Source organism: Hevea brasiliensis, chromosome 14 (genome assembly GCF_030052815.1).
Source record: "Hevea brasiliensis isolate MT/VB/25A 57/8 chromosome 14, ASM3005281v1, whole genome shotgun sequence".
NCBI classification, from domain to species: Eukaryota; Viridiplantae; Streptophyta; class Magnoliopsida; order Malpighiales; family Euphorbiaceae; genus Hevea; species Hevea brasiliensis.
The window spans coordinates 4814844-4833921 of NC_079506.1; the positions used below are offsets into that span (position 1 = coordinate 4814844).

The 19078-nt window shown below is 33.7% G+C and overlaps 2 long non-coding RNA genes and 1 pseudogene across 3 annotated transcripts in view; all 3 read left to right on the plus strand.

Annotated features, from left to right (window-relative positions):
- The first annotated feature begins 6 nt into the window (after window positions 1-6).
- The window catches only part of LOC110663152 (uncharacterized), a 35198-nt gene continuing 16126 nt past the window's right edge, over window positions 7-19078 (plus strand). For both annotated transcript variants that reach the window (XR_009142990.1, XR_009142989.1), the window contains exons 1-4: window positions 7-396; window positions 493-1180; window positions 3423-3754; window positions 4165-4507. This is a non-coding gene — a long non-coding RNA (uncharacterized LOC110663152). The remainder of the gene's footprint in view (window positions 397-492; window positions 1181-3422; window positions 3755-4164; window positions 4508-19078) is intronic.
- Window positions 4514-5303, plus strand: LOC131172490 (uncharacterized). Its single transcript, XR_009142997.1, has 2 exons — window positions 4514-4660; window positions 4762-5303. It is a non-coding gene; the product is annotated as an uncharacterized LOC131172490 (long non-coding RNA).
- LOC131172486 (putative disease resistance protein RGA3) overlaps window positions 14051-19078 on the plus strand; it is a 99251-nt pseudogene continuing 94223 nt past the window's right edge.

A 19078-nucleotide genomic window follows, 5' to 3' on the forward strand; every position in this document is an offset into this window, starting at 1 on the left:
TTTATTACCAGATCCCCATTGTTTTTTTTTTCTTCCTTGTGTTAATTTGACAACGTTAAATGAGCAGAGTGAAATCCAGTACTGTTCACCAGTTGACTGATGTGATTCTTCCTTCCCAATAGACACTTAAGGATTTTATGCATGATTCTGCCTTTTCTTGCTTGTTATAATTATGCCACTCATTATTTTAAGAGAAACATGTTGGCCAATTTATGCCTTAAATTTAGGCTTCTTGAGTCATTGATGCATACTTACCAGCAAGTTTTTATTTGTTAATTTTGTTTTCTTGGTTCTCTAGTTTTAACTGGAAGCGTCACTACAAAGAAATCCATACTAGAATTTCAGCTTCTACATGTTGCAAGAGAATTGATTTTCTATGCAGAAACTGACAAGCTAGTAAGTGCCTTATCTGATAAAATGTTGAACCTCCTTATAGTTAAATTTTATGGCTAAAGCATGATTCTCATTGTTGTTCTCAAAAACTTAATGCAGTGCCTGCCCCTAGCCCGATGGATATTTTTAGTGTAAACAATATGACCATTGATCTTCAAAAGAGTTATATGGAAGCACTTTAGACTCGGATGAAGTTTTGGGTTTCAATGTTTTGAGACCTTCATATAATGGCTGCCGTTATCTAAAATTAATAAACAGTTGTAGATATTCCTTTTGTAATGTTGTCTTGAAAGCGTTTCTTTGAACATTCTATGCTACAATTTGGATGGTTGTATCTACTTCTGGAAGTTAAGACCTCTGTCCATCTCATTTATCTGTAAATTGCTGCCAACCTTATCATGTTCTTTTCAAATTTTGAAGAATTCCTCTATAATTACATCAAATTGAAGTTTCATCTCCCTTGCCTAGCGAAGTTGCTGATTGCAAGGATTTTCATCTGTACAAAAACGAAAGCAGAATTCGGTAGTGCTTCTCTTCTTAATATTTAATGAATGTCGCCTCTTGGCCGATGATGAACTTCAAATTGCTGCCACTTTATAACAACTTCAGACTTTAGAATTTCTTTATTGATGGCTTCTTCAAATAAGGTACAACTTCCAATTTCAAGACCAACGGCCACTTTGTCTTCTGCTTTGCAGCATGCAGTGGTGGAAAAATCATTGGTTCTGTAAACAGAATGAGATTCAACGCTTCATATTAAATCTAACTTCTTCCTTCCAGTTGTGTGGTACGTATTATTACTACTGGATTATTTTTTCTATCTTTTATTGTTATATTTTATTGTAGATGAACAATTAAATATCAAACATCCCATAGTTTTACTGTTCTTTGATTTGGTTTCCGGGAAAACAAACCGATAATCAGGAGTTTCTTCTAGAAAATGTAAAGCGTTTGCCCAAAATTGAGGTCTAGTCTCCAGGCATGTGATGTGGAAGAAACATGCTCTGTTCAATGCTCCTCTATTTAATGCTCCTCTGTTTTTATTATTATCTTTTTTATATATGAGTTTTACATTTTCATATATTATTTTCATGTGTTTCTTGTTTACTGGTTTTACAATCACTGCAAGTGCACGGATCACTAACAAGTAATAAAGTAATGAGTAGAGTATCGTTCCCACGAGGGCCGTGTTGAGTACTAAACTATGGTTATTTTAATTATTTAGACGATCAAATTATAGAGAAATAATAATTAAAGCTAAACTAAAAGAAATAAAGTCTAAAACAATTATCTAAACTAAAATACCAATGGATGAGAACATTCTAGAGTTAGGGGTTCACACTTCAATCAATTATAGAATCAATCTAATTCATTCAATAAATGGGAGATTATTACTTTGATGGAAATTAATCATAAGTTATTTTAAGTCCTCTCTCAAGGCACTTAAGGTGTATTTTAATTAACCTCAACCTTACTTTCGAGGCGATTAAATTAATTAAAACCCTTTAAGATCTTTGATTAATTTTGGAACTCCACAAAGATCATCAGCTTATCTCTAGGTCAGATTTTTTAGGTTCAAAATCTTGATTTTCTAATACTAATCTTCACTTCTCAGTTCATCAATTAATATCTTATATCATGGCTAGGTGGGTACTATCACATAGTATGCATTAAGAATACAAGAAATTGAATCAAAGAATAAAATTTTCAATGTATTAAATAAAATCAAATAAGATCCATAATTAAATTGAGAGTGCTACACCCTAACCCTAAAATAAAGAAACTATTTCCATATGGTGAGTTTTACAATCAAGTTTGTAAAAAAATAAAGAAAAGACATGAGAAGGAAATAAAGTGAAAGAACCCAGATGGAGAATCGCAGCCTTGAACTTTTGAAACTTCAGCTGAAAATCCCTTCTAGCAATCTTGCAGATCTTGTTTCTCTTTTACCTTTCTTGAAGTTGATGTGCATTCTTGAATGTAAAATCTCCTCCCTCTCTCAATTCTTGACTTGTTATATTTATATCTGGTGTAAAAACCCTAATTTTAGAGTCCTAGAAGTCTTAGATGTCCATCCGGGTCGAGTTGGAAGCAAGAAAAGTCGAGTCGGAAGTAAGAAAAGTCGAGTCAAAATTGCTGTCAACATACTTTACACGGGCCGTGTAGTGTTACACGCCCCACCCCGTGTAACTTTCTGCCACTTCAATTTTTAGTTTGGGGATTCATATTCAAGCTATTTTGGGATTTTTAAATTGGTTATCAAATCTTATGGAAATTATGGGTTTTAAGGAGATTAATTTTTAAATCCTTTGAATACCCTTTCGAGTGAGACAAAGAGTGTCTTAATTAACTTAATCCTACTTTCGTAGAGTTAAAATTAATCAAGACCCATTAGGTTCCTTAATTAATCTATAAATCCTCTTAATCCTTAGTTTATTTCTAGATCTAAGTTAATTAAGTCCAAGTTCTTGATTATCTATCACAGGATTTTCTCCTTTCGGTGCTTCAACTATGGATTAAGAACAATACTTAATGGGATTCTACACTAAGCATGTAATTAGGCACAGAAGAAATGGATAAAACCTCATAAAAATCACAAAATATGGATTACCCAATCAAATTCTACAAAATATCTTAAATATTATATCCCAACTCCAGAATCTATGAAAAACTACTCACTATCCATAATTATTACAAGAAATTATGAGGAAATATGAAAATAAAACTTGAAAATATACTAAAAATTAAGAAACCCAATACAAGAAAGGTAGAAAATGGTTAAAAAAAGAAGAAGAATCTAAATCTGATCCAAAAATGGGAAGTGACGCCCCCTTGCTCTGTTTTCTGATGTTTTCTCCGCCTCTCCCACTTTTTCTTGTTCTTTCTCCTTCTTCCCACCCCCTCCCCCCCCCCCCCCCCCCCCCCCCTCGTCCACAATGAGATAAGGACACTATTTATATCTTTCTGACAAATAACCCTAAAATGATGTGTTTGAGGAAGGGACTCACATGTAAAAATTCTTCTGCCAGCTCATTATAAAGAATTGCACAACTTGTGCAAGCTTCCTATGCAGATTCTGAGCAAATTTTGTGGTTCCAGATGCTTCCTGTGATTCTGCATAAGTTATGCAGGCTGGTTGTATAGATTTTTCATTCTTTGGAGTCCTCCGTGAAAGTGCATAAGCAGACTGCATAAGCTATGCAGCTGGTTGTGCAAGTTTCGGCAGGTTTGGGTGCTCCTTACGTGAAGCTGCATAAGCAAGGCATGAGACTGCATAAGTTATGCAGCAAGTCATGCAGATCTCCGTGAAGCTGCATAAGCGAGGAGTGAATCTGCACAAGTTATGCAGCAAGTCATGCAGGTTTAAAAATTGCTTCTTCTTCCTGTGCAGAAACTGCATAACTTGTGTAGCAGGTTATGCAGACTTTGGCAATTTTGCATTCTTCAACCTTCAAACTTAATTTTGACATTTTTGGCTATGGGAATCACTCCTCACTGGCATAATTACTTTTTAGTCCCTCAAAAACACCATTTTACCTACAAAATAAAGTAAATTACAAATTAACCCAAAAAATGACAATTATGAAAAATTATCTAATTAACTAATAAAATTAGCTAAAAGTGACTAACAAATAAATGAAATGGCCATGAAATCTAACCTAAATGGATATGCAAAATGCATGTATCATGTATGCGTGTGTGTGTTTTTATGTGATTTATAAACTTTTTCTTGATATGAACTAAGGTTATTGTGTTTTTCTTTGTGTGTAGTGAAAGATAAGCACATGCACATCCATCATTGACCCATAATTATCATCTCTTGTAAGGCAAGTACATCCTGTTCTCTTCTTTAAATTCTGTAAGCTACCACATGACTTCTTCAAACAATTGTAGTTTTCAAATCACATTGAACCTATCAAATCTGACTTCTAGTTTACTTTGTAAACTGACTCAAAAGATTGTTTTCATTAAGGATTGACTGTTCAAGACTCCCAATGACTTTCCTGTACATTCCTGCTGTTGTTGAGTGATTGGTTTTCTCCCCATTTGCATCATTTATTTAGCAGATATTTTGAGTGAATAATGGAATGAATTGTTGACCCATAATTCAAAGGTACTCCGTTTGTTTTGTCAAAAAGATATCTTGCGGTAGCTAGCAACCTTAATGCTTGCTACTCTTTCTGTAGTTACCCAAGTTGCATCTTGAAAATGGTGGAGTTATTACCTGCTCTAGCACAGAGTTGTTCAGATGGAGTTTTTTAAACAGGTATGTATTGTTTGCCACATGTTTTTTGGATCCTTCCTTCTTCCATAAAATTTGGAAAAACATGATAAATAATTACTTCAAATGTGTGTCATTGTCTCCAGCTTGAAGCAAAGATTTAGTTCAAGCTGATTTAAGGACTATAATCATGAAAGGATGATGCTATGAGCTGTTCATTTGCTTGCACAACTATATTAATGGAATGTCTAGAGCTTACATGCAATTTAGAATCTCACAAGAGATGGAGATTTTGATTGCAAATTTGTATCAGGCCAGAAGTCTCTGAGTTTGAGCTTTGGATTCTGCAATAAGAGAGAATGAATCGGTGAACCAATTCTATCTATGTTGCTTTATTTAATTGACTCCTTATCTATGTTGTGTTATTTGAGGGGGTTTTTTCATCAACAAGTGGTTTAGTTAGTATAGGTTGGGTGTATGGGGTTGGACCTGCTGGTCCTGGGTTTAAACCACTGTTGGTTTTTCCTCCTCATCTTTTCTTCTTATTAGGCTAATACATGTTGTTCTCTACATTTTGTAACGAATTACTTGCACAAATTTAATCATCAAAATCATGCAAGGATGATGCTCAATTGCTTACCCAGACATTCTAATTGAAATGGAGGTTTAGATTGAAAATTTATGTGAATTGCAATGTAATTAATTATTCTTCCTGCAAAAGATGAATGTTTTCAATAAATCTGTTTTGTTTTTCATTTATATTGCTGCAGTTGATCATTTTCTACTAACATCAATTGAGTTGTGTTAATGATTGAATTTTTTATATGAAATTAACTAAATTTTAGCTAAATTTGAACTGAAAAGTAATTAAAGGAAAAGATTAGGAAGTAAGTGGTATAATAGCAAATTTGACTCAGAAATAACCTAAAAGGAAAATTTAACTGAAATTGTAGGAAATTAACTCAACAAATGAAATAAGGCAATGATTAAAGTATTAATCAATTAAAATTAACTAACAATCACCAATGACAATAAAGTGATTTCGGAGTTTAGGGGTTCATATTCAACCTACTTTGGGATTTTAAATTAGTTATCTATACACATAGAAATTATGGGTTTTAAGGAGATTAATTTTTAAATCCTTTGAATATTCTTTCCAGTGAAACAAAGAGTATTTTAATTAACTCAATCCTACTTTTGTGGAGTTGAAATTAACTAAAACCCATTAGGTTCCTTAATCAATCTGTTAATCGTCGTAATTCTTAGTCCATTTCTAGATCTAAGTTAATTAAGTCCAATTTCTTGATTATCTATCTCAAGGTTTTCTCTTTTTGGTACTTCAACCAAGGATTATGAACAATACTTAATGGGATCCTACACTAAGTATATCATTAAGCACACAAGAAATGGATGAAACCTCATAAAAACCATAAAATATGGATTATCCAACTAAAATCCATAAAATATCTTAAATATTACATACTCAAACTCTAGAATCTTAGGAAAACTACTCACTATCCATATTTAATACAAGGGATTCTAAGCAAAAAGGGAAATAAATCATGAAAATAAACTAAGAACTAAGAAACCTAGTAAAAGAAATGTAGAAAAATGGTGAAGAAAAGAAGAAGTTTCCAAATCTGGGCAAGGAATAGAAGAATGTCAGCCACTGCTTTCTTTTCCTTCCTTTTCTGTGTCTTCCTTCCTCCCTTTCTGCTCTGCTTCAAATGAGGTAAAAAAATGTCTATTTATATTCTCTGACAAAAGCCCTAAAATGCTATGTGTGTGAGGTAACAATTCACGTGGGAGAATCTCCTTTGTAGCTCATTTATGAAGATGTGCACAAGTTGTGCAAGATATTGTGCAATTCTGACAGTTTCCAAAGGCTTCTCGTGAGGTTGCACAAGTTGTGTAGGTTGCCTGTGTAAGTTTCTGCATGCTTTGAAGTCTTCCATGAAAGTTTACAACCAAGCTGCACAGGTTATACAACAAGTTGTACAAGTTTTGGCCAGTTGGGACATTTTTCCGTGAAGCTGCATAAGGAGTTGCACAAGTTATGCAGTTGGTTATGCAGGTTTTGGCTATTTGAAAATTCCTTTCGTGAAAGTGCACAAGTTGTGCAGCACATTGTGCAGATTTCAGCAAATGCAAGATTTCTTCTGTAAAGCTGCATAAGGAGCTGCATATAAGTCATGGCAAGATGTTGTGCACTTTTCAAAGAGTTCATAATTTCTTCGATTCTGTGCAAAAGCGCATGGCCGTGCAACAAGTTATGCAGATTTTGGCAACTTTACATTCTTCAATTTTCAAGCTTCATTTTATCACTTTTTGAATATGGAAATCACTCCTTACTTGCATAATTATTTTTTAGTCCCTCAAAAACACTATTTTATCTACAAAACAAAAGCAAAAATTATAAATTAGTCCAGAAATTGATAATTATGAAAAATTAACTAAATGACTAATAAAATTAATGAAAAATAACTAACAAATCAATAAAATGACTATGAAATTTAACTTAAGTGACTATATAAAATGCATATATCACCTAGTTAGCAGTTTAAAACCCTTAAGATAGAATATCAAGATCGCAATTAGGTGATAACTAGAGTCAGTGACTGGGTTATCTTAATTTAAGCGCAGAGTTATAGCATAAGTGGCACGAGACTAAAGGTTTTTAGTATGGTCACAGTGTAATGATGACACTTGCTTAGTGGGATCATCTGATCTCTGATATGGGGTCTTGGATAGTTTTGGCATTACAAGAGACGTTTTGCCTAAAGTTTAGTAAGAATATTATATCCTTTGTGTGTCAGCAAGATGCAGTACCCATGTTATAGTCAGTTATGATGTAGGATATGATCTTATGCTTTCAGGAAAGACAGATGCTTACTACTAGTGATGGTAACCTAAAGAATAGTGTCCCAGATTGGACTGTAGAGTATGGTAGAGAGTAGTTAGCTCAAGTATCCTGAAGAGGGTATAAGTTTCATTGTAGGAACTATAAGTGATTGGCTCATGATGAATGAAAAGCCAGTGAATTGAATGACGGGTTATGGTACCTAGTACCATAAGTTTTGACTAATTAAATGGATATAAGAAAATAGAATCCCTGTAGATTTCCTCCTTGAAGTATTACAGGGTAGTTTGTAGTTAAGCAGAGAAAAGGACAATGACCGCAAGTCAGCAAAAATAAGTCATAGAATATCAGTAGATAAAAGGAAATATGGAAATGAAAATTTGGATAGTTGGTTTCAAATGTAACAAGAAAGAAATTCAAATGGTAGTGAAAGTGCTAATCAGAGTAATCGAAAGACCAATTCTGAGTAGTACAAAGGTAAAGATGACCTCGCAGAGACACTGAAAAGTATAGTTATCTAGCATAGTTATTAGGTCAAGAAGAAGAATGGAGCTAAGAAATAAAGTAATCAATGTTCTATTTTGGGTGAAATAAAAAAGATGAATTAAAGAGCAAACTGAATAGCTAACAATAGGATAAGATTAGAAAGATCAAAATGAGATATAAAGTACATAAAGTGCCATCCTAGGCAAGGTAACTAGGATGAACTGAAAAGCAATATTAGAAAGCTCAGAACGAGATTACATGAGTAAGGATAGTTGTCAAGATATAGGATCCAGAAGTGTAGGACTTAGAGTAGGTCATAGTTCAGGCAGCGTTAGGAGCCAAAACATGGAGTTCAGAGTTGCAAGACATAGATCAAAATCTGTCTATTCCTATTCCTAGGATGGAGTAGGTAGCATTAGGATAAGATCCATATAAACTTCTAACAGTGTGAGGAAAGTTAGTTGAGGAATGCAATCAGAACAAGCAAAAGTTATAGGATGTGCAATGGTATCTTAAACTATCCAATCAGGCAAAGGAGTGAATTAATAAGTAGTAAGTTAAATAAAAGTAAACCTAATGGTTCAAATAGGCATGACGAACAAAAAGGATGATGGAAAATGGCACATAGGCTTAGATCCTGAGTAAAGATGGTGAGATAGCAGTTATGGGGTTTGCGATCAAGGGTCAGGTAAGCATTTTCAGTATGACTAATAGGGTCACTTTATAAGGAAACATGAATGAAAATAAGTGACAAAACGACGGTAGGAGATAAAGCGGGAAGAGATATGTATGAGTGATAGTCATAAGTCACTGAGAACTACAAAGATAAGAGACTGTCAATAAGTATGATTGGAATCAATTCTGAAAGAGTCTGTTAGTGAGAGGTATCTTCTAGAATACAGTAAGATATAGGGATGCAAAAAAGTAAGGGCAAGCATAAAAGGTAAAAATAGAGTATAAGTAAATATAGTAAATCTTAAGATGATATGTCAGGCAAATCAGTGGTATAGCTGATATCTTATAGAAAGAGATGATGAAATTTCAAGAAGAAGACCAAGAGATATGGTTTGAACATTATTCTATAGACAACAGCGTGCTAGTGATTGTAGGAATAGATTTATCTTTCTCTTCAAGTTTAGCTAGTGCTCTTGACTCTAAAAGACTACATAGGTAAGGGAAATTGTGTTGAGGTAACACAGTATTTAAGAATTTTGTAGGCACCAGTTTATACACATTCTCCTTAAAAGGAAATGACGATAAGTGTGTACATAATGTTAAGTATAAAAGGATGATTAGAGTAGTAACAGGAGTTAAATCGAGTTAGTTACCAGGGCTTACAATCCTTTTGAAATATAAGCTGGAGGAAGTATTATTTGTGGATGAATTTCAGTGGATGAAATTGTTGTTGACGGGTAAATTTGAGACTGAAGTTTGGAGTGCTGTGGGCAGTATATGTGGTTATATTAAGGAGAATGAACACATAAAATATCTTATCTGGAATTATAGCATAGCACACATTTCCCATAGCCATGTTAGTTTAGATGGAACTTATAGTTCACAGGGCTCCTATCTAACCATGATGAGCAATTTTCTACAAAGGATAGTAGGGAATGATAATGTTCTGATGATCAAGTTGGGAAAGGAGATATAAGAAGAATTTTCTATGGTCAATTACAAGTGTTACATAATGTGAAGGATGTGCTGGTAGGAGCCAATCGTAAGGTTAGAATTCCAGAAGTAATGGAACTAGTAATCAAGATAGGACTAAGAAATAAAAAGGAGGTTAAAGTTGATGATGGGATGAACATCTTTAAAGGAAAATGTATAAGGGTGAGACAGAACAAAGGTTAAAGAATAAGTACAATAGGTTAGAAAGATATCAACAATAGCAGAAACAAGAAAAGGAAGTGGATAAGATCCAAAGGACAAGAGGAAAGCTCGGTAGAGTTGGTTACAATGATGAGAATAAGAAGGAATAAGTATGCTAGGGACGCACTAAGCGATGTTTAAAACAATTTATGGTTTAACTGGGTTGTCAGGGAATACAAACACTTTTGTCATACAGGAGAAGAGACCCAGTTCACTTTCTAATGTTGATAGATGGTGTAGGGTACACTTGGCACTTGGATGGAGCTCTACATGACTAGTTACATAAGATGGATAGGAGTTGGTCTACGGACCTTAGTAATGACACAAAGTGGATTGAAAATTCGAAGTATCATGGAATTAAGAAGGTACAAATGTTTTTGGTATGGGAGGATCTAGCTAAAGCTTCAATGGCCAATAAAATCAACAATGATCTTGGGTAAGGTGCGTGCAAAAGTAATTATTTCATAAGGTTGTTTCATGAGACATTGTAAAGCAGACAATATGAGTTACATCCTTGCACCACAGAGATTGGTAATAAAATGGAACAAAGACTAATATTACAAGTTATCACACTAGAGTGCAGAGGAAGCATGGAGGGCACTAAAGATGTTAGAAAAAGGCCGAGTAATAAAGGTAAGAGTTATACTACGAAATGATGATGATAGCTAGGACACTACAACAGAGTCAGAGAACAGTAGAATGTGATCTATAGCATACGAAGAGTTTAAAGGATAAGGTATTTTAACAATCTCTGCATAACTAGAGGAGTAAATGCTCCCACTTGTCCCAATAATCTTCTTTTCTTTATCTCCTGTTTATTCGAAAATTCTTGGATAAATTTTTCTTAAGGGGGAAAGATTGTAATAACTTGAACTTTTAAAATATAAATTTTATATTTTTATACAGTATTTAAATATTATTTTAATATTATCTAACTAAATTATAATTTTTGTAATACTTTCATTTATATATTTTTAATGTTGTTTCTAAACATATTTTATAAAATTATTTAATAATCCAATTTTTATTTAAATAATTAGTTCCAAATATTAATATTAAATCAATTGACAAAATATATTATTGCATTATTGTTAACCTTAGTTTTAAGATTTGATTTAATTGTTAGAAATTTGATTATTATAATTATTATCAATATTATTTATTTTATTTTCTTTATTATTTTAATTTATTGAGTAAGAGTTCATTATAAATACTAGTAATATTTTAATTATATTTTGATTAGAATTTAATAAGGATGTTTAATAAATATTATGTGTTTAATAAACATCCTTATTAAGTTCTAATCAATATATATATATATATATATATATATATATATATATATATATATAATTAAAAAAAAGGGGAATAAGTGATAGTGGCTTGTAGTTAGCAGTGGAACTACACCCACTGTCAGCTACAGGATTTTAAAAAAGAAAAAAAAAAAGAGGAGGGAAAATCAGGAACCTCCCCTCGCCCCCCTCTCATCTTCTTCCTTTCTCTATCTCTCTTCTCCCTCTCTCTTTTTTTTTTTTTTTCGGCGAACCACCCACCCAACGCCAACCAGCGAGTTCCATCCCTCCCTGCACTGACCAGCGATGGCATGACCCAGAATCCGACCAGAAATGTGGCGGCAGAGAGATAGAGAGAGAGAGAGAGAGAGAAGAGAGAGGAAAATTTTCAGCCAAAATTCAGTCGTTTCGGCTAGTGATCGGTGACCCCACTAGTCCCAATTGACTCCCCTCCACCTAAGGAAACTTTTCTGACCAGCCTCACTATCAGCAGCCAACGGAATCACACAAAATGAGGAGAGAGAAAATGGGTATTTTTCAAGCTTTCTGGCCACTTTTCTGATGATCCGACTGTCAGATCGAAAATCCGAGACCATCGATGGACTCAGAGCGATGAAACCTTTGAGGTGGGACTGACCCCGCTCTGATCGGATACTGTTTAAAAAAGGTGATCATCGGATAGTCCAGATCGCTTAGTGAGATTTTTAGACATTTTCAATTCTTAAAAATTAAAAATAATTTTATGATAATTATTAACAAATTTTGAGCTTAATTTAGGTGCGATCAAATCGATGATAGCTCACCGGTGCCTGGGACCACATTTTCAGCCAGATCCGACTGCCTGATGGCCCGTCTCGGAACATGGCCAATATTATAGTCGATCCTAATATTTTCAGATGCCCCGAACATGTTCCAAGCATCGGAATCGGCATAGGAAAACCCAAATCCTAAGTTTCCTTAATTACCTAGTATTGGGTTTAGAATAAAAATTCATAAAATATTCATAGATAATTAGAAAATTATAATCCTTTTTGCAATAGTCTTATAACCTTGTTAAGGACCGCAGGACAGAATTTTAGAATTTTTAGAGCTAGTTTGAATGATATTTGCAGAATGCTAGTTCTAGGGGCTATAACTGAATCTTTTGGTTCTATGAGATTTGCCTGGTTTGAAGGGCCCAGGAGGGGTCATGTGACGTTGATGAGATATAGAGATGGGATGTGTGATTTAGTAGTATTATTTAAACTACTTTGTAAGTTAGGTAGGTTATAGGTACAGGAAAAACTCTGTCAAAATTTTGACAAGATCTTAGGAATTATTTTGATTTTATGGTTTAAATCAATTATTTAATTTTATCAGTCTTTTGATAGAGGTCAGTGTGTATGTTTAGATGATCAATGCCGGTAATCTTCTCCTTCCAGCTGGACCAGCTGGAGTCCAGTCGATCAATCTGTGAGTAGATATTGATTTTATTTATAATTTCAATATTATTATATATTTAAGGCATACTCATGCATCACATATAAATATATGTAGGTAGCTAAATATTAGGCACGCTTTGTGTTGCATTTTAAATTGATGAAATTGCTATGGGTGTTGCCTTAGGATAATTTGAAGCTGTGTGCGTGTGTCAGCGTACGTGTGGTGTGGTGTAATGGATATGGATAGGACGAGCAAATCAGCTTGAGCTAGTCTCGCTTGGGGCCTGGTCCTTTTTGTGAAAGTCTGGGTGAGTACAGCTTTAAGTTGATCTCATTGACCCCTGCATTTGGATTATTAAGCAAAAGTTTGGCTCGAGTTAATCTTATTGGCAGGCATTGGATTAAGAGAGCTGTATAGCAGATCAACTCCCATATGTATATATATCTGATGTGATATATGGGTGTGTGAGTGCTCCAAATTATTCTTTGTGCGAGTGTTGTTTGAATTTGGCTGAATATGATGATCTATGTTGTATTTCATCCTTAGGAATGCATTAGTGCTAGATAGTTATAGAAATTATACTTAAAATCAATATTTTACTATATGAGTCGAATGCTCACTTTTGTTCACCTTATTTTTTTAGGCTATAGGAGGAGTTCTTTTTCAAAATAACATGTTTTCTTCCTCGCAGGTTTATTAACAGTTATTTATTTATATTATTATTTTTCAAAATTGTAATCTAAAACTCCGCATGTATTAGCAGTAATAATAATCTTATCAGGTACTATGTAAATTTAAGTTTTCGTGTTTTAATAAATGCAAAATTTTTATGATATTTAAAATATTTGAAAATCGTAGTATCAAAGTTGAGTTGAGCTCCCTTAACTTTAGTTTTTAATGGTTATCGAGTTGGATTGACTCGAATAAAAATGTAATATTTTATTTTATTTTATTTACAAGATGGGCCTCAGTTTGTGGCCTTGTTCATGGATTTGGAACAATAAGGCTTACTATGGGCCTCAGGGGCTTTATGCCAGTCTGGCCTGTGGAATCGGGTCGTGACAAAAACAATTTATGGACTTAATTTTTCTTTTTTAACTTATTGTTTGTTCACATTCATTCATTGATTGAGCTAAGAAGAAGATTTTTTTTTATCAATAAATTTTAATTTAATTATATTTAAATCATTTTTAAAAAAATTATAATTAATAAAATATAATAAGAAAATAATATGAAGAATTTTGAATCAAATCCTCAAAATTTAACATTTCTTTAAAAATATTATCTAATGAAAACGCTGAGGAAAGTTCATAAAAGAAATTAACATTTTGTGTCAATAACTTCAAAGTTTAATATGACTTTTCTTTGCCATTATAAAACTAATATTGACTTTCAACTAAGGTTCACATTTCTGTAGTGGAGAATGTCGAAATCATTGTTATCATCAGAGAAAGATATTAATTGCAAGAATTAATCACAAGAAATAAACAAACCAATATTACCATATGTCCCCACACGTTTGTCCTTTAAGGAAATAATGCAGAAATATAAAATTTGTTATAAATATTTCCATAGCATTTTCATCCTCCACACAGCTTAATAATATTTCTCTCCAAACCTTGAACGCTTCCCAATTGCCCCTTTACTTTCCTCTAACTTGTGAATCAATGGCAGAAGCAATTCTCTTCAACATTGCAGGGGAAATCATTTCTAAGCTGGCTTCTCTAGTCCTTCAGGAGACTAAGCTGTGGTGGGCCGTCCAAGAGGAGCTTGACAAACTCAGGACGACAGTTTCAACCATTCAAGCTGTTCTTCTATATGCAGAGGAGAAGTATTCGCACAGTCATGAAGTCAAAGTATGGGTTGAATCGCTGAAGGAAGCATTTTACGATGCCAATGACTTTTTAGATGAGTTCTCCACCAATGTTTTACTGAAGCAGATGATGACCAGCAACAAAATGGTGAAGGAGGTACGCTTGTTCTTTTCAAGCACAAACCAATTTGCTTACGGTCTTAAAATGACTCATAAGATTAAAAAACTTAGAAGTAAATTAGATGGGATTGCTGAAAAAAAGAAGTTTCACTTAGATGAGCGCCCTCAGAAGATACTACCAATGGTTGAGGGAAGAGGGCAAACTCACTCATCTTTAACTCAAGTAGTTGTTGGCAGAGAAAAGGATAAGAAGGAAATTGTTGATTTTCTTCTGTCTTCTAGTTGTGGGGAGAATGTGTCAATCATTTCCATTGTGGGTATTGGAGGCTTAGGAAAGACAACACTTGCTCAACTTGCATATTATGATGAGACGGTGAAATCAAATTTTGAGCTAAAAATGTGGGTGTGCATTTCTGATAATTTTGAAGTTAAAATAATTGTTGAAAAGATTTTGGAATCTCTCATTGGTGAAAAACCTAAAAATCTTGAAATGAATACCTTGAAAGATCTTCTTCATGAAAAAATTAGTGGAAAAAAATATGTACTTGTTTTGGATGATGTATTGGATGAGGATTCTGAAAAATGGTTTTACTTGAAGGATTTGTTAGTTGGGGGTAGAAGTGGAAGCAAATTAATAGTGACTACACGTCTTAAAAATGTTGCACAAATGATAGGATCAACAAAAACACATGACTTACAAGGCCTACTTGTTGATGATTCGTGGTCTTTATTTGCAAATATGGCCTTTAAACAAGGGGAAGTCATTAGCCCAGACCATGAGAGAATTGGAAAAGAAATTGTGACAAAATGTGTTGGAGTCCCTTTAGCTGTAAGAGTAATAGGTCGTTTATTGTATTCTAAAAATACAGTAGATAACTGGCGAAATTTTAAAGAAAAAGAGCTTCCAAATATGAATGAATAGGGGAGTAGTATTATGCAAACTCTCATATTGAGTTGTAATCATCCGCCTTCTCATTTAAAGTGTTGCTTTGCTTATTGTAGATTATTTCCAAAAGATTATGAAATTAACATCCCATATTTGGTGAGCCTTTGGATGGCACATGGATTTATTAAATCATCAAATTGAGAACAAAGTCTTCAAGATACAAGCTTAAAATATTTCAAGGATCTTTCATGGAGGACCTTCTTTCAAGAAGTAAAAAAAGATGCGTTGGGCAATTTATGGAGATGTAAAATGCATGATTTGATGCATGATCTTACCGTACAAGTAGCAGGAGATGAAATCATTTTATTAAATTCAAATGCAAAGCATGTTGAAGAAAAAACTCGACATTTGCCAATTGATTTTGAAGTTGAGTCGTGGCAAAAAGTTGCAAGTTGCTTACCTAATTTGTCAAAGGTGAGAACATTTGCATCATTTAGTTGGTCAAAAAAGCATGATATTAAAGAAATAGAATGTGATGAAATTTTTTTCAAATTAAATCGTGTAAGGGCATTAAGTTTGCGTGGTTTGAGAATTAAGAGAGTGCCACGTTCCATTGATAAATTGAAGCACATAAGGTTTCTTGGTCTTTCTCATAACAAAGACATTGAAATCCTTCCTGATTCCATTATTAATCTCCAAAACCTGCAAACTCTACTCCTAATCAACTGTGAAAGGCTTAAGCAGTTGCCTAAGCACATTAAAAAGTTGGTCAATCTCCAGAACCTTTACCTTGAGGGATGTGTTTGTTTGACTCATATGCCGCGTGGGATTGGTCAACTGACTTCCTTTGAGAATTTATCAACATTCATGGTGGCCAAAGATAACAGTGTCTCTAAACATAGTGGTCGACTTGGTGAATTACGCGACTTGAACAATCTGGGAGGATATCTAGAAATCATGAATCTGCGGTATGTGAAAAATCCAGCATCTGAATTTAAGGCAGCCAATTTAAAAGGGAAGCAACACCTTCAAATGTTGAGATTATCATGGAAATTGGGCGATCCTATGATAATAATAGTGATAGTGGCTTAGATGATGTTGAATATGATGAAGAAATGTCATTAGAAGAGCTGCGGCCACACCTTAATCTAAAATGGTTGCTTGTGTATGGGTGTGGAAGACTCATGTTTCCAAGCTGGATTTCTTCCCTCACTAATTTGGTGGAACTTCGAATTGATAACTGCAAAAAATGCCAGCATTTTCCACCGTTGGATCAGTTCCCTTCACCTAAACGTTTGACGATTGACAATTTAACTGACCTGGAGTCCATGGAGAGTGGGATTAATTGCGACAATGCATTATTCTTCCCTTCCGTAGAGAAACTCTGGCTCTCAAATTGCCCAAATCTGAAGGGATGGAGGAGGGATTCATCCACGCCTCAGTTGCTACAATTTCACTGTCTTGATTATTTGGAAATCATGTCTTGCCCTAACCTCACTTCAATGCCTCTCATTCCATTTTGGCATTGGTAAATGCCAGCAAGAAGTCATTGGAGGACATACTGAAGATGAAGATTTCGGTGTCACAATCTACCTCTTCTTGTTCTTTGATTTCCCCTTCTCAACTGAAAATTCTGCAAATCGAGAATATTCATGATCTAGAATTTCTGCCAGAGGAGTTGCTGCCAGAGGAGCTTGATTTACCCGATTCAGAGGATCATAGAGACATGCCATGGTAGTTCCTTAGAAGCCTCCGGGAGTTTCAATTGATAAATATGAACAAATTGGCGTCCCTTCCAAAGGGACTTCAACATGTTCCCACCCTACGCAAACTCTCAATTGATAGTTGTCCTAATTTGAAATCTTTACCAGAGTGGATGGAAAGCCTCACGTAATTGCAATATTTATGGATTAAATTATGTCCTCAACTATCAGAAAGATGCAAAAACAACATGGGTGTTGATTGGCCCAAAATTGCTCGCATCCCAAATATTAGTATTGACGATAGATGGATTCAAGTGTATGGCTGCTACAAACTATGATCAGAAGAATCAGATCGACTACTCTTAGGGTATGTGCTTATCCCCTTCAATAAACATTATTTTTTTCCTCTATCTTAGAAGCAGACGCTGGTTTTTGTCATTAAAATTCTTGGATTTTCATGTGTGTTTTTTATTGACAGATATCTTGCAATATTCTCTCTTAAATCTCAGAGCAGTTGTTCATAGATGTTAAAAAATTGGTGGATTTTCATTACTTGAATTAATTTCGATTGAAAAATTTATTTCTGGCTCTTTATAATTTTTTTCTTTCTCTTTGTCGTCCAGATAGAATGTACTGCAACTGCTTCTGAACTTTAGGATGGGGATTCATTGAGTAGCTTCATATATGAAATTTCGATGAAGGGCATTGTCATTGATCAACTTCTCTTCACATTCCTTTTGTAAGTTCAGCTTGTCAACAACTATTCGCTCTTGGTTATGGAATTTAAGGCCATGATTCCTACTTAATTTTGTAATTTGGTTTTCTTGATTATGTAGTTTTAAGTCGAGTTGCCACTATGAAGAAGTCCCACAATCCCTTGTAGCTAGTAGGGCTGTGCACAGTTCTTGGGGGAACCGAACCGAAATGAAGAACCGTACCGAACTGAATTTATTTTGATACTTTGATTCGGTTCTAGTTCTTCACTAAGAATCGAATCGGAACCGTATCGAAACTGAATAGAAACTGTATAGAATCGGAACCGAACTAAGAATCGAATTTATACATATGTTTTTTTATATGTATTATATACTTTCAACATGATTATATATATCTATATCTGTATATATAATTATGAATTAAATACAACTTAATATTATATTTCATTTTTCTATATTTTCTTAGTAATTTTAGTTATAAATATATTAAATTATCTTATAATTCTTAATTATAAATATATTGTTATCTTTTACATATATATATATATATATATACATATTGATTCTTAATTATATTTATATCTTATGGTTAAATATTATATGATTAATAAATAATTAAAATGTATATTATATGATATATTTATACTATTATATTATATAATATATTTAATAATAAATTATATATACACTTTAAGTGTAGCTAAAAGATATATTATATGATATAATGTGTATTAATAATCCAATTTAAAACTTAAATGTTAATTTAAGAATGACTTTTTAAGGAAATAATAACATAAAATTATTTTAAGAACCGAGAACCGAACTGGAATCGTACCGAATCGAACTGGAATCGAAGAATCGAGAACTGTACCGAACCAAAACCGAAATAATGAAGAATCGAATCAGAACCGTACCAAAATTTTGATTCGGTTCCGGTTCCTAGCCAAACCCCGAACCGAACACCCCTAGTAGCTGGTAAGTGCCTTCGTTAATAAAATGATGAAACTCCCTATATTCAAATTTATAGCTGAAACATGATTTGTTGGTCTATAAATGTAATCTTCTTGTTCATTGTCAATTTGATGCCTTTACCTTGGTGGATTGGCAAACTCACCTCAAAGCAGTTGTTCATAGATGTTGATGTTGACAATTGGTGAGTTAACTATGACAATTTCATGTAGTTAATTACTCAAATTCTTTTGCAAGAGTTCATTTCTCTCTCTCTCTCTCTCTCTTTGGATTGAACGATATTGCTGCTTCTAAACTGTAGGATGGGAATCATTTTTGAAATGAGAT